The following is a 13,172-nucleotide window of genomic DNA, read 5'->3' on the forward strand; positions in this document are numbered from 1 at the left end:
AGATAGATAGATTCAGACAGGTTGAGGTGTGCCTAAAATTACAATTGTGGAAGTGTCAATTTTTCACCACTCATATGGCTATCTACTCTTCTTGACTTTAGGCAACATCTTTCCTCCTGCCTTTATCCCACAGTGATCATCATTAAAACTGAATCTGTCACCTCGCCACCATACCCACAAATCTTCCATAGAAAGTGGTGAGCACAGGAAGTGTTTGCTTGTAATCCTGCTCACTTGCTACTGTCCAAGCACAAGACAGAAATGATTGCAAGTGATCCAAATGAAGGCCTTATCATCTGGGGTCATATCCTCTTTTACAGAGAGCCATTCAACACCCCCTTCTGCTATGAAGATGCAATCTAATTTTGGCTGTGAAAATAGTGAAAATTATTTTCAAAGCAAGCCCTAATGCATCGTGTTTTCCAGCCTGAAACTGACTCAGAATCATAGGACAAAATAGACAAGGAAGAGGCATTTTCAGTAAGTCATTGTCTTCTAGCTCTCAGACCTTCCCAGTGGGAAGAAGCCACTTTGCACAACTCTTCTCACTTGGAAAACAAATTCTCACTGTAACATAGGAACCGAGGGCAGAAACAATCCTGTGGGGTGAGGAAACAGCATTTAGAAGGCTTCAAAGGGCCTCTGTATCACAGTGAGGCAATAGCTCTCCCTTGTTTAAGTTAGAAGAATGGTCCAAACAGACCTTTCAACACTGCTCTGTCCAGGGTTCTGACAGATTTTGCCTTATCTACATTGCCAGACATTTGGTTCATCTACAACATGCAGCTTGACACCATTTAACTGACATGGTCAATGCTGTGGAATCCTGGGAGTTGGAAGCTTACAAAATCTAAAGCCTTTGCCAGAGTGCTGGTGCCTCACTCAACTACACTTCCCAGGATTCAATAGTATTGTGTAATGACAACTAAAGTGGCATCCAATTGCATTAATTCTTCAGTGTAGATGCACCCATTATCTTGTCTCAACTGCAGTTGCCTTTCCCAACTAAGGCTTGACAGACATAGCTTCTGGTCCTACAGCAGTAGAAACTTAATTTTTATCAGCTGAAAGGAAGTTTTTGTGATTGACTGAGAGAAACATCTAAAGACCTACTCTAATCAAAAAAAGTGCAAGGTATTACCAGAAATCTTATTACAATAATCAAAACATTTTAGTCAATAACACTGCATGTTCTAAGTCCAGATGAATTCCGCAAGTAGCATTATTTATGTTACCAAAAGAACAATATTCTCACACAAGAGCAGCACCTGACACAAGACTAGGATTTCAGAACTGCAAAAATAGTTAGAATAAAGTTGCTTATAGAAATTAATGCCTATGTGTATCATTTCAATGTAATTGGAATGAATATCAGCATGAACCAATGATGTCTATTCAACAAACTTTTAATTTACAAGATCACTATCATTTTCCTGCATCTCCTAGTTCTCATGAGCTATACTTTAATAATAATAATAATAATAATAATAATAATAATAATAATAATTGACAAAATCACAATCCATCAACTGCAAAAGGCCACCTTACTTGGATCTGTGTGCATCATTCGAAAATACATCACACAGTCCTAGATGCTTGGGAAGTGTTCGACTTGTGATTTTGTGATACAAAATCCAGCATATATATCTTGTTTGCTGTGACATACTGTCTTTTTGTGTCAGTATAATAATAATAATAATAATAATAATAATAATAATAATGTTATTTATATCCTGCCCTATCTCCCCGGTGGGAGATTACATTCTTAATGTTCAGACATGATAAGTAGCGTTGAATTCACACTGTGGTCCATTAATATGTGACACAGCATTGTTTCTAGCAAAAAAAAAACCCACAACATTAGGATTTTACTATATTAATCAGAAATAATTGTTTTATAAATGAATAATGAGTTCAGTCTTTGGGGTGTTCAGTTACACATTTTGCTGTGTCAATACACTTTTTCGCTGAAGTATACAAAGTATAACTGTAAACAAATTCAAGAGGAAAACAAGTTAAGAACACCATTTTGTTTGAAATATTGAGACCATTTAGCCATACTTTCAAAATGAGGCATGTGGGGGAAAGAAAATAGTAGACTCGTGATCCAATTCCATATTAAATCTGATGTCATATTTAGAGAAATATAACCAAATGGGAAAACAGCTTCTAAGCTTAGGATGATTGCCACCCGAACCACTCTATTAACAAAATTGCTCTGTAAAAGGTTTTTTAAGACATTGAATAGGCTGATGTCTTCCAGAAAAACATTACAAGATGATTTATGATAGTTTGAAAATACAAATAAACCAAATATAGATAAATCAGAAGAGCAGGTACATCCCAACTAAGGATTAATTACAATTTTAAAAGAACTTTAAATAAACCAATTCCTGAGTATATTTCCAGCCACACATAGAAAGATAGTACAGCTAAATGCTAACATGCTTCTCTTACATAATCAACAAAAATATTCTAACTGTGGAACACATACATAGCAATACTAACCTTCAGCCAACCTGGTGTTATAATAATAAAGATATTTTTAATGTGTACTCAAATAACAAACTACAGACTGTATAATTGTACTTTTCAAACTACTATAGACTATCAAACAATAGGTATGCTATTAAAGGAGTTAGTAACAGTCATTGAAAGGTGAACTTTAAGAACATTGCTGTGTGTGTGCAACTGTAGGAATAAAAATTGACGAGCAAACAAAACATCAAAAATGTGAAGAGCACTTCCACCTTGTCTAGGTAATTCAAGCTTATGAATTGTCAATAGGAAAAGTGAGCGTGGCTGACTTTCAAAAGTAAGCTCTCAGTCTATCTTATGTCTTCTGCTGCTTTTTAAAATAATTTTCTGAATGGGGCAAAAGTTAAATACATGATCCAGGTTACTCAATGCCTTATTCTCTTTCAGGTAACACTTTAAAATACTGCACCTGTGTTTATTGAGCGGACTGCTAGAAGGGGGAACTCAAATGACTCAACATTCCTGCATACTGCTTTCACAGATTGAGAGAACTGTTTCTCTTCTTTTGCAATGGCTCATTCTATGACGAGATTCCAACATGTTGTGGTATAAGCCACAGGTATACCACTCAGATATCAGATCGGCCCCCTCCCTGCTGGTGTTTCAGAGGAAAGTGAAGACCTGGTTGTTCGAACAAGCATTTGACTAAACAGTGTAATTGAACACAGGAATGGAATAAAGGATGATGAGACTGGATTCTGATTTTACTGTTGAGGCGCTAATGATTGTTATTCTGATGTTTAATTATTTATGTACAATTGTTTTTAATTCCCCTATACTTGTCTCGTGATGTTTTGTATCGATGTTGTTCATCGCTTTGAGTCGCCTGAGGGCTGAGAAAAGCAGTATATAAATAAAGTAAATAAATAAATTCCCCAGTCACAAAAGTAACTCAAAATCCACAGAAAAGGCTCAAACATGAAGCTGTCTCAAACATCATATCATGAAATCCTCCAGTTTCTTCAGTGGAGATGTAAGCAACTGAAAGCATACGTTGTAATCCTTCCCCGAAAGATCCATCAGCAGAGTGAGTTTTATAAAGTTACTTCATTTCTGCACAGCAGATTATGGAAACCACTTGCCGTATAACAAGCCAAATGCACTGAGGTCTAGTGAAGCCATTTAATATATCCTTCACCTCGCATGAACTCCAGTGCCTCAGAATGAAAGAAAAATGCCATAAAGTGCAATACTCAGGTAAGATGAGCATACAGAACAATGGAAGAGCACTCCAGCTTCCATTGGTGTGTATGACACACAATTACCACACTCTCTGCCTTCCCGTTGACATAAAGGAAAGTGCCCACAGTATGTAGGCCAAGGCTGTCTTCCCATCCTATATACAGGTTGGTTAATTATTGAAGACTTCCTTTTCTCCAGGCATCCCTTTCAAACTCTAACATCGCGCAGATCTGATAGCAGTCATCTCAGCCCCCTCAGGTACACTCATCTATAATTTATCATTCAGAATTTCAATTGACTGCAGATTTGCACTGACAATAAGGAACATTTATCAACTACCTCCCCTTTAACAAAAGTAGTGGGCATAAAATGGACCTTATTATTTTATATGGTCCAGTACCCCCCCCCCCCCTCACCCACCCACTTCAAAAACCCAAACCCCTAGCCCTTTCAGTTTAGCACACTGTACGCTTCAGGTCCAATCTATCTTTGAGGCTGCATCTTCTTCTATGAACCGATGTGAGCCTTGAGATCTGCCGGGGAGGCCCTTCTCTCAGTCCCATCACAGGCATAGTTGGTGGAGATGAGAGAAATTGCCTTCTCAGTGGTGGCTCCCCAGCTCTGGAATGCCCTCCCTAGAGATATTAGGTTAGCCCTAACTCTCCAAATCTTCCGATTGAGCATAAAAACATGATTTTTAAATGGGCCTTTGACATGGAATAGTCTACTATGGTGATATGTGATATGTGATGACCATTTGTTACTTCAGCACTTTCGTTCATTACATGAAGAAGCCCAGTGACCCGCAGGTAGTACTGTGTTTTATACATTTTAAATTTTAATTTTATCATTTGATGTTGTCCATTGCTTTGTATTCAGTGAATTTGTGTATTGTTTTTATGCTATGTAATTTTATTTTATATGTGGCACCTTGGAGTGCTTTTGTGAGCCACTCCAAGTCCCTTCAAGGAGATGGTGGTGGAGTTATTATTATTATTATTATTATTATTATTATTATTAGGTTCCAAATGGACAACTGCATCCTTACAAGAGACTCTATTTAGGGAATGTGAATAGAGTATAGTGTGATTAATTTTACCTTTGTTGTGACTTTAGAGATGCATGGCTATTATGGCAAGTTCTAGATTTATCTCTTTACAGGAATGGATGCATGAAATCTTTGCAACTGCAACTATCATGCAGCTGAAGTTACCATTTCACGTTGCAACTGAGAAGAGCAGTAAGTACAATCTGTAGCACGTAAAAAAATCACTTTAAAATTATGTCGAACGACACCCACCACACATAAATATTTGTCTGAAAATGGGCAGGTATTATCTTTGTCCAAAGGACTGTTATGCATGTCAATTTATTCAAATAATAACCAGTAGGAAAAAAAGTACCTCTACTTTTTTAAAACTGTGTTGTAATCAGTGGGAGGCAAAACTTGAGATTTTTCAAAAAATTGACTTGCCATTTAGGCACACTGTTCATTTTTCAAAGTACAGTATTGAGACTTGAATAAATCTTGTGGTTGCCACACATTCTATGAAACTAAGCACTATTTTAAGTGATCCAAAATTCTGTGGAAGGAAAATCCCAACTTCCCATTGGCATAAATCTCTGGTAAGCTGGTAAATTTGTAAATTAAAGAGATCTTATTTTATTCGCATATCTTCAGGGAGCTGTGTGTTTAGCAACAGGAATGCTTCTGGGGCTTGTAAATTCAGCAGCAGAAATGCCTCTCCCACATTTTTTGTGCATGCTGAAAGCAGTGCTCATTTGTCTCTTTCCTCTTTTCAGCATCCAAGTGGCTAGATTCAGCAGAAAAAGCATCAGTATTAGCTAAAGAACTCAGGGAGCAGATCTTCAAAGACGAAATAGTCATAGCTCAAACCTGTCTAAAATTCACACTTGACTTATAATATTAATCCCATTTATTCGGAAAGGAATTTTGGGAACACTGGAGGAGGTGTGTATGGCTTCTTTTTTGTTTTTGTTTGACTTTAATGATTTGGTGGCAGTGAATATTCACTGACAGTGCAGCAAAGAGAAGAAGATGCTGGCCTGTACACATTCCTATTCAAAATCATTTCTCATTCCATAAAACTGATGCTGGCACTAAAGAAATCCACTATATGGCACAGGAGTTAGGAAACAAAGTTCTTTCGCCTAAGACTGCCTCAAAATATTGAGATATTGACAAGCTGGAATGTGTCCAGAGGAGGGCGACTAAAATGATCAAGGGTCTGGAGAACAAGCCCTATGAGGAGCGGCTTAGGGAACTGGGCATGTTTAGCCTGAAGAAGAGAAGTCTGAGAGGAGATATGATAGCCATGTATAAATATGTGAGAGGAAGCCACAGGGAGGAGGGAGCAAGCTTGTTTTCTGCTTCCTTGGAGACTAGGACACGGAACAATGGCTTCAAACTACAAGAGAGGAGATTCCATCTGAACATGAGGAAGAACTTCCTGACTGTGAGAGCCGTTCAGCAGTGGAACTCTCTGCCCCGGAGTGTGGTGGAGGCTCCTTCTTTGGAAGCTTTTAAACAGAGGCTGGATGGCCATTTGTCAGGGGTGATTTGAATGCAATATTCCTGCTTCTTGGCAGGGGGTTGGACTGGATGGCCCATGAGGTCTCTTCCAACTCTTTGATTCTATGATTCTATGATTCTATGATTCTATGAAAAGTGGTATATTTACCATAGAACAATCTATGCACAACTCTATCAGGAATCCAATAACAGATGGAAAGAAGTTTGCTTGTGAAAGAAGAAGTCTTCTCTTAGAATTGTGTATGTATGAAGAGGAGGAGGATTTTCTTTTTGCAGGAAAGTGGCCATCGGTTTGGAGTACTTTGGTAGGGGGTTGGACAGGAGGGCCCTTGTGTTCTATTCCAACTCACTACTATGACTTGTACAAATTTGTCAGCGATTGTTTGAATGAATTCTCTCTCATCCCATTCTTTCAACTGCTTTTAAAATGTTCCAGTTTCTTTCTCCCCCGCCCACTTTCCTCCTTTGTCCTCAACTTACTTCAGTTGCTGAAAATTGAATTCAAAGTGCAAAAGTAGTTTGCAATCAACAGGGGAAAGGAGGAGATACAATTTTGACCTTCCAGAATACTCAACCAAAGCAAATTGGAACTGCCTTTCCTAGCTTGTATGTTTTTCCCCATTAATAATGCTGATATCACTTTGCTACACATCCCAGTTTTCATCTGTGAAGTGTTGGAGGATATATCAACCCTACTAAGTTCCTAATCTATCTCCTTTCTGAATATATGCAGTATGATTTTGCAGCTGAATACAACAATGATGGGAACAAATTTGTGAACCCTAATAATAATTACAGCACTTTAATATTTTATCATGACAGCCTTAGCAAAACAAAATACCTTTTTTAAAAATCTATGCAGTTGTGTTTATATTAATGAGCCAATGCCTTGGGAAATAAAATGACATAAAATTAGGAAAATAATGAATATGAAAGAATCATTGTATGCACAAAAGTAAGGAATCCCCTGGTTCAATTAGTTAAGTTAAATGGAAGAATTAGAACAGAGTTCTCAAATAATTGGGCAGATGTGCAAGGGTCAATTCAGGAGAAATTACTATTATTTATTTATTTACACCACTTACCTTCCACCCTTCTCACCCTGAAGGGGACTCAGGGCAGTTCACAGAACACATACACAGCAAACATTAAATGTCATTAAACAGACAGGACAGACAACAGGTAGAGTTATTATGCCAGCAATTTTCACAACTTCGGCATCTTGGAGGTTGTGCTCAATTTCAGCCACAGGGGGGTGCTGTTGCACCATCCTGTATGACAAAAAGCCTTTATCACAGACTTCCTCCTTCCTTTGATTGCTTGTATGCTTCTGGTATTTCTTTTATGGTGCCGTAAAATACCTCCCTGCTTAAGTGGTGCCTAATTTCTCTTCTCACAGCTCACAGCTCACAGCTGTTTTCAAACTGCTTAGGTGGACAGTTAGCTGGGTTGAAGGTCAGGTGCTCACCCTGACCAGGGCTTCAAATTGTCAAGCTTCTGATTGATAAGACTTATTGCTGCTAGTGATTAACCGGCTGTGCTAAAGCCTGGCCCTGTTTGTTCTTTGTCTAAAATTGCTGTAGCAGGATGCATAATAAGCTGTTTATGCAAGGAATCACTTCCCATTTACCCCCATAGATGTTTCAGAATATAATTCCTTGCTTTTCTGATCATTGACCATGCTAGTCAGAACTTATGGGAGTTATGGTTCAAAACTTCTCAAATATATCAAGTTGGACAATATTAGAGCAGGCACAGAACTAAATATGTAAGGTCTAGCCAAATCCATTCAAACAAGCCATGAGACTGGAATCATCACAAGGTTTTTAAAAACAATCTTGGGGAGTTGTTTTTGTTTTCATTTAGAAAACCTATTTTCCCACAACCCAATTTAGTGATTTGCGCATTGGACTACAACTGGTTTGAACACTGAACCGCTCAAACATGGAAACCATTACATGACCTTGGACAAGGATTATTCTCTCAGCTTCAGAGGAAGGTATAAAAAATTCCCACTGAACAAATCTTGCCAAGAAAACACTATGCTAGGTTCAGTTTAGGATAACTATAATTTAGAAATTTTCTGAAGTCACACAGCAAATGGATAAAGCTGTTTGATCTTTTTCTGGAACTTGTCACCCCACACTTGTTTATGACAAGGCCAGGCAATTTATATGGGTGAAAATCCTACTACAAATATTTGTGCTTGTTATAATGCTTCTTTAAAACCTCTGAGAAGGTTTTCTAAGTAGGAATGTTGCTCATGTGCACAAAGAAGCGATCTTTTGCTTTTACTCCTCCCACTCCACTTTCCAAAAGATCACTAATGTCGAGGTTCTGTATAAGTAGTTAAATATTTCAGCTGCTGCTTAATAATTTTTAAAAGGGTACAGATACTGTACTCCAGGGTGTCAAAATCATTTTCACTTTGAGGTGTAAAATCATTTTCACTTTGTATTCAAAGGACCATTTGTAATTGTAAGACTGTATAATTGTAACTATTCTTTAAATAATCTGGAATACCATATCACACACCACTCCATCCATTGATCAGATGCTATTGAACGGCAAGCCCCATTGCTTTTGATTATCTGCCATGCCGACTTGGGGGGAGGGGGAGGAGTTATAAGAATTGCAACTCAACAGCACTTGCGGCTCTGAGATTGGGGAAAGGTTAAAGGACAAATAAAAGTCAAACATATCCACATGCTTCGCATCTAAATTCAAATCCCACTCTCCCAACTAAACAGAACAAACTGCAGCCTTCTAGATATTACTGTATCACAACTCCTATTAGTGGAAACCATGATGTCTAATGATGAGGAATACTGGAATTGTAGTCCAGGATCTGGAGGACCACTCTTTACCAATTATTGGAACAAAGCTAACTGATTGGCAATTACAATTTTTTCAGACATTTTGTGACTCCAACTCCTATTAACATAGACAATAGCAGGGGATAATAGGGCCTCAGGTACAATTAGAAGGGCTGCAATATGCTCAAACCTGCAAATCCTTTGCTGAAAAGGGGGCCTTAGGTGGAAAGGTGGACATGCGGGTGAGTGTAGCCTCACTCAACCACTTACCTTCTCCCCTTTCAGCTACAGCACTTCATTCAGCTAAGTCCAAAAGCACTGGATTGAAAAGAGCCGGTATTGTCACTCTCTTCAACACAGTGCTTTCAGACTCAATAACATGAAGCACTGTAGCTGAAGAAGTGTGGATGAGGGTGAGTGAATGAAGCAGAAAATTTGGGCCAATGAATCACAGCTACGACTAGTAAGTGATAAAGGCAAGAATATCTGTTTAAGGGCCAAAAAGGAGGCACAACTAATGCATGGTGACATACAGCATTAAAATATTATATCAAATTATAGGTTATAAGGTGTACATGAAACATAAATGAGTTTGTGTAAAAGACCTGGAAATAAAGCCCGATTGCTCATTGGAGGGAAAGACACTAGAGACAAAGTTGAAGTACTTTGGCCACATCATGAGGAGACAGCAAAGTCTAGAGAAGACAATTATGCTGGGGAAAGTGGAAGGTAAAAGGAAGAGGGACCAACCAAGGGCAAGATGGATGGTTGGCATCCTTGAAGTGACTGGACTGACCTTGAAGGAGCTGGGGGTGGTGACGGCCGACAGGGAGCTCTGGCGTGGGCTGGTCCATGAGGTCACGAAGAGTTGGAGCCGACTGAACGAATGAACAACAAAAGACCTGGGTCCCAACTTCAATATGTCTCATAATGTATATATATGGAAATGCAGGTATTCCCAACTCCAAAATAAAAAATACAAATAAGGGACACCCAACCTGTAATGCCATAATATGAAAAAGAACATCAATTTCCCAAAGATTTGGGATCTCAATCACACCATCACTCTATCCCATCATTCCTCCTTTTCCCATCCACATTCAGATGTCCCTATAGCAATAACCCACTTAATCTATGCAGATCTTTCCAGCCACCATCAGAGCTGTCCTGAAGCAAAAGCAAATTCAGAATCACAGACAAAGTGCTCCAAGTACTTCTGGTTTTCATGCTCTTAAAACAAGATTGATTTGTTTTCAGTCCTTCATTTCCTTTGACCTTCATAAATGAAAACTCTGCATTCTAACTTTTATACCAATTTCAAGGATAAGAACTTTGATGGTGTACATTCCTTAATGCTTATGTGAATGTCCTTTTCTGGAAAGCAGGAGCAACTTATGTTTCATGTCAGTGTGCTGTATTTTGATAATCCAGTGAAATTCTAACAGGCTTTTATGTGTTGAAGAAGACATTGAGAAACTGAAAATTGTGACTTACTATACTTTTATTCTTCATAGATAACTTTTTTTGGAGTTGCATATTGGAAATTGATTCACCTTGTAGCCAATCTGGTTGCTTTGATATTGCCTGAGTGATTCTTGCATTGTTATTCAAAATGTTTGTATTGTCATATCTGGCTACATCATAAAAGAAATGTTCTTGCAGAGGACATCATAATAGTATGATATTGTTCCATCTATTCAAGCCTTCAAAAATATAATAGCTGAAATTTTTATATGTTTGACTGTGCTTCTCACTTTCTTTTCTCTTTGGCTATCTAGTCCTGAAAATAGGAGTATTTTTTTTTCAGTTAGTTTAGGAGAAATTGCATATTACAGAAACTCCTATGTGTTTAGGGTCACCTGCAGTCTGAGTTGTTAAAGAAGTAGCAAATTATCTCAAAGTATGTGACAGCCAACCTTTCACAGGAAGAGACCAAACCTAGAAGGCTTTGGAATGAGACAGCCACAAACGCCTGCATTTAATGACCTAAGAATAAAAGAAATAAAGTATGAGTTTCTGCCATCACAATTTTAGACCATATCCTCTTCCTTCTTTTCTTCTCTGCACAGTTGCCAGCTGAGATCTTTGTGCATTTACTTCCTTCTCCACCTCTATTCTCTGGAACTCCAGCAGTTACAGAAATGAAAAAAGATGAATGGAACTATAGTCAGGGGAACTAAGTGGTTCATTTCTTTAATGCATGTTGATGCTTGTATGGCAGAACTGAACATGAAACGTATTGGTAGAAATTGAAAGGCAGTTTACAACATGATTAAAAATAAAATATAGTTACAAACCAATAACTCATGACATTAAAGGGGAATGAAAAATAGTTACATATGATATAGTATTTTTTAAAAATAACTGTTTTAATATATCATAAGGGGGGGGGGTAGTAGACAACACACACACACACATTAATAGTCTTATACAACAGTCAGTTGTGGTCAAAAGCCTGCCACAAGTAAAAGGGTTTTGCTTCTTGATGTACTCATAGGCTGAAAAAAGCAAACTGCTGTAATCTTCCCTAGCTTTTATGTTTTTCCCATTAATAACCCTTGCCATCTTGATCACACTCTGATCTTGTTTAGCTGCATTTGTCCCAGCTTTCTTCTCTGAAATGCTGAAGGATACATGAATGTTACTCTCCAAACCACTACCTTTTTGGTGTGGTGGAATTGCCTAATACTAGCACTAAATTATGGTGAAGTGCTAATACTTATTGCATATTCTTTTTCAAGCTTCTCTATTTCTTTTTCTAGATTCCTTACCTTTCTTCTTACCTTTTTTGATATTAATTCTCTCTTTTATGCATAACCCTCTCACCACCGCTTTCATTGTGTTCCATAGCACTTTTTTGGATATGTCTCTTTCATTAAATCCCCAAATTTCTTGCCATTCTGATTTCACTGATTTTTGGTATTCAATCTCCACCTCCTCATTTTATCATAAGCACATTTCAAGGCAATCTCAATTGACACCAGGGCATGATCTAAAATCTTGATAATTCCAATATCAGCATTTAACAATTTACTTAACATGTTTTTAGAAACAAAAATATAACTTGTTCTTGTATAAACTTTATGTACAGCTGAGTTGTATGTATATATTTTTTTTCATTTCCCTTTTCCAGTTTCCACATATCCTTTAATTGCCATGTATTCATCACTCCAATGAAGTCCGTTGTTTCAATATTTCTAATTTTTGTCATTTGCGTAGGTTTATCTTTTCTTTATCCATATAACAATTACAATCCCCTTCAAATATTACATATTGTTGGTGATAGTTCTCTATCTGACCTAGTACTTTTTCATAAAAAACTTACTGTTTTACATTTGGTACATATACATTTACTAATACATATCTATCCTCCCCTATTTCAACATACATTATTATATATCTACCTTCCTTATCTTTCAATACCTTGTTTACTACAAAGTTAAATTTCTTTGCAATTATTATAGCTACACCTCTTGGTTTTGACAACCCAAAAGATCTTTCATAGTTTCTTATCCAACTCAATTTTAATTCATTCGAACCTCATTTATTCTGGTGTGTTTCCTGTATAAAGATAACACCATTCTGCTGCATCATTCTTCAGTAGGGTTTCAATCCTCCTTCTTTTAATTACTGTTCCTAAACCTCTGTTGTTCAGTGTTGATATTTTTAATTTATTGGACATAATTTCCATTTCCATTAAAAAACTTTTTTGTGGCTTGATACATTGTGAACCCTTGTCCCTTGTAATCACCTCCCTCTCGTTCCCCACTCCCCTCCACTTCCCCTCCTCCCCATATCCCCCCCTTCCTCCATTTCCATTCGTTTATTATGCTGAGCTCCTTCAATAGTTGAAGTCCTTCCTCCAAAAAAATCAATTCTGTACCTCTTGCTTCTCCATTGGAATTTGAGAAAAGTTGGGTATCCCCAGGTATACAGTATTCCAGCCTTCATGAACTGAATAGTAATTGGCTTCATTGAATATCTCCTGTTTTTAGTTTCAGGGCAGTAATCATTGAATATTTCTAGCTTTGCTTCTTCCATCTTCAAATTTTGATGAAAATACTGAGGAAGAATCCAGAAAT

General features: G+C 37.6%; 1 protein-coding gene across 20 annotated transcripts in view; it reads right to left on the minus strand.

Annotated features, from left to right (window-relative positions):
* Positions 1–13,172, minus strand: part of ATP2B2 (ATPase plasma membrane Ca2+ transporting 2) — a 572,092-nt gene that overhangs the window by 153,965 nt on the left and 404,955 nt on the right. The window lies entirely within an intron of this gene.

The sequence above is a fragment of the Anolis sagrei genome, chromosome 2 (genome assembly GCF_037176765.1).
Source record: "Anolis sagrei isolate rAnoSag1 chromosome 2, rAnoSag1.mat, whole genome shotgun sequence".
Classification (NCBI taxonomy): domain Eukaryota; kingdom Metazoa; phylum Chordata; class Lepidosauria; order Squamata; family Dactyloidae; genus Anolis; species Anolis sagrei.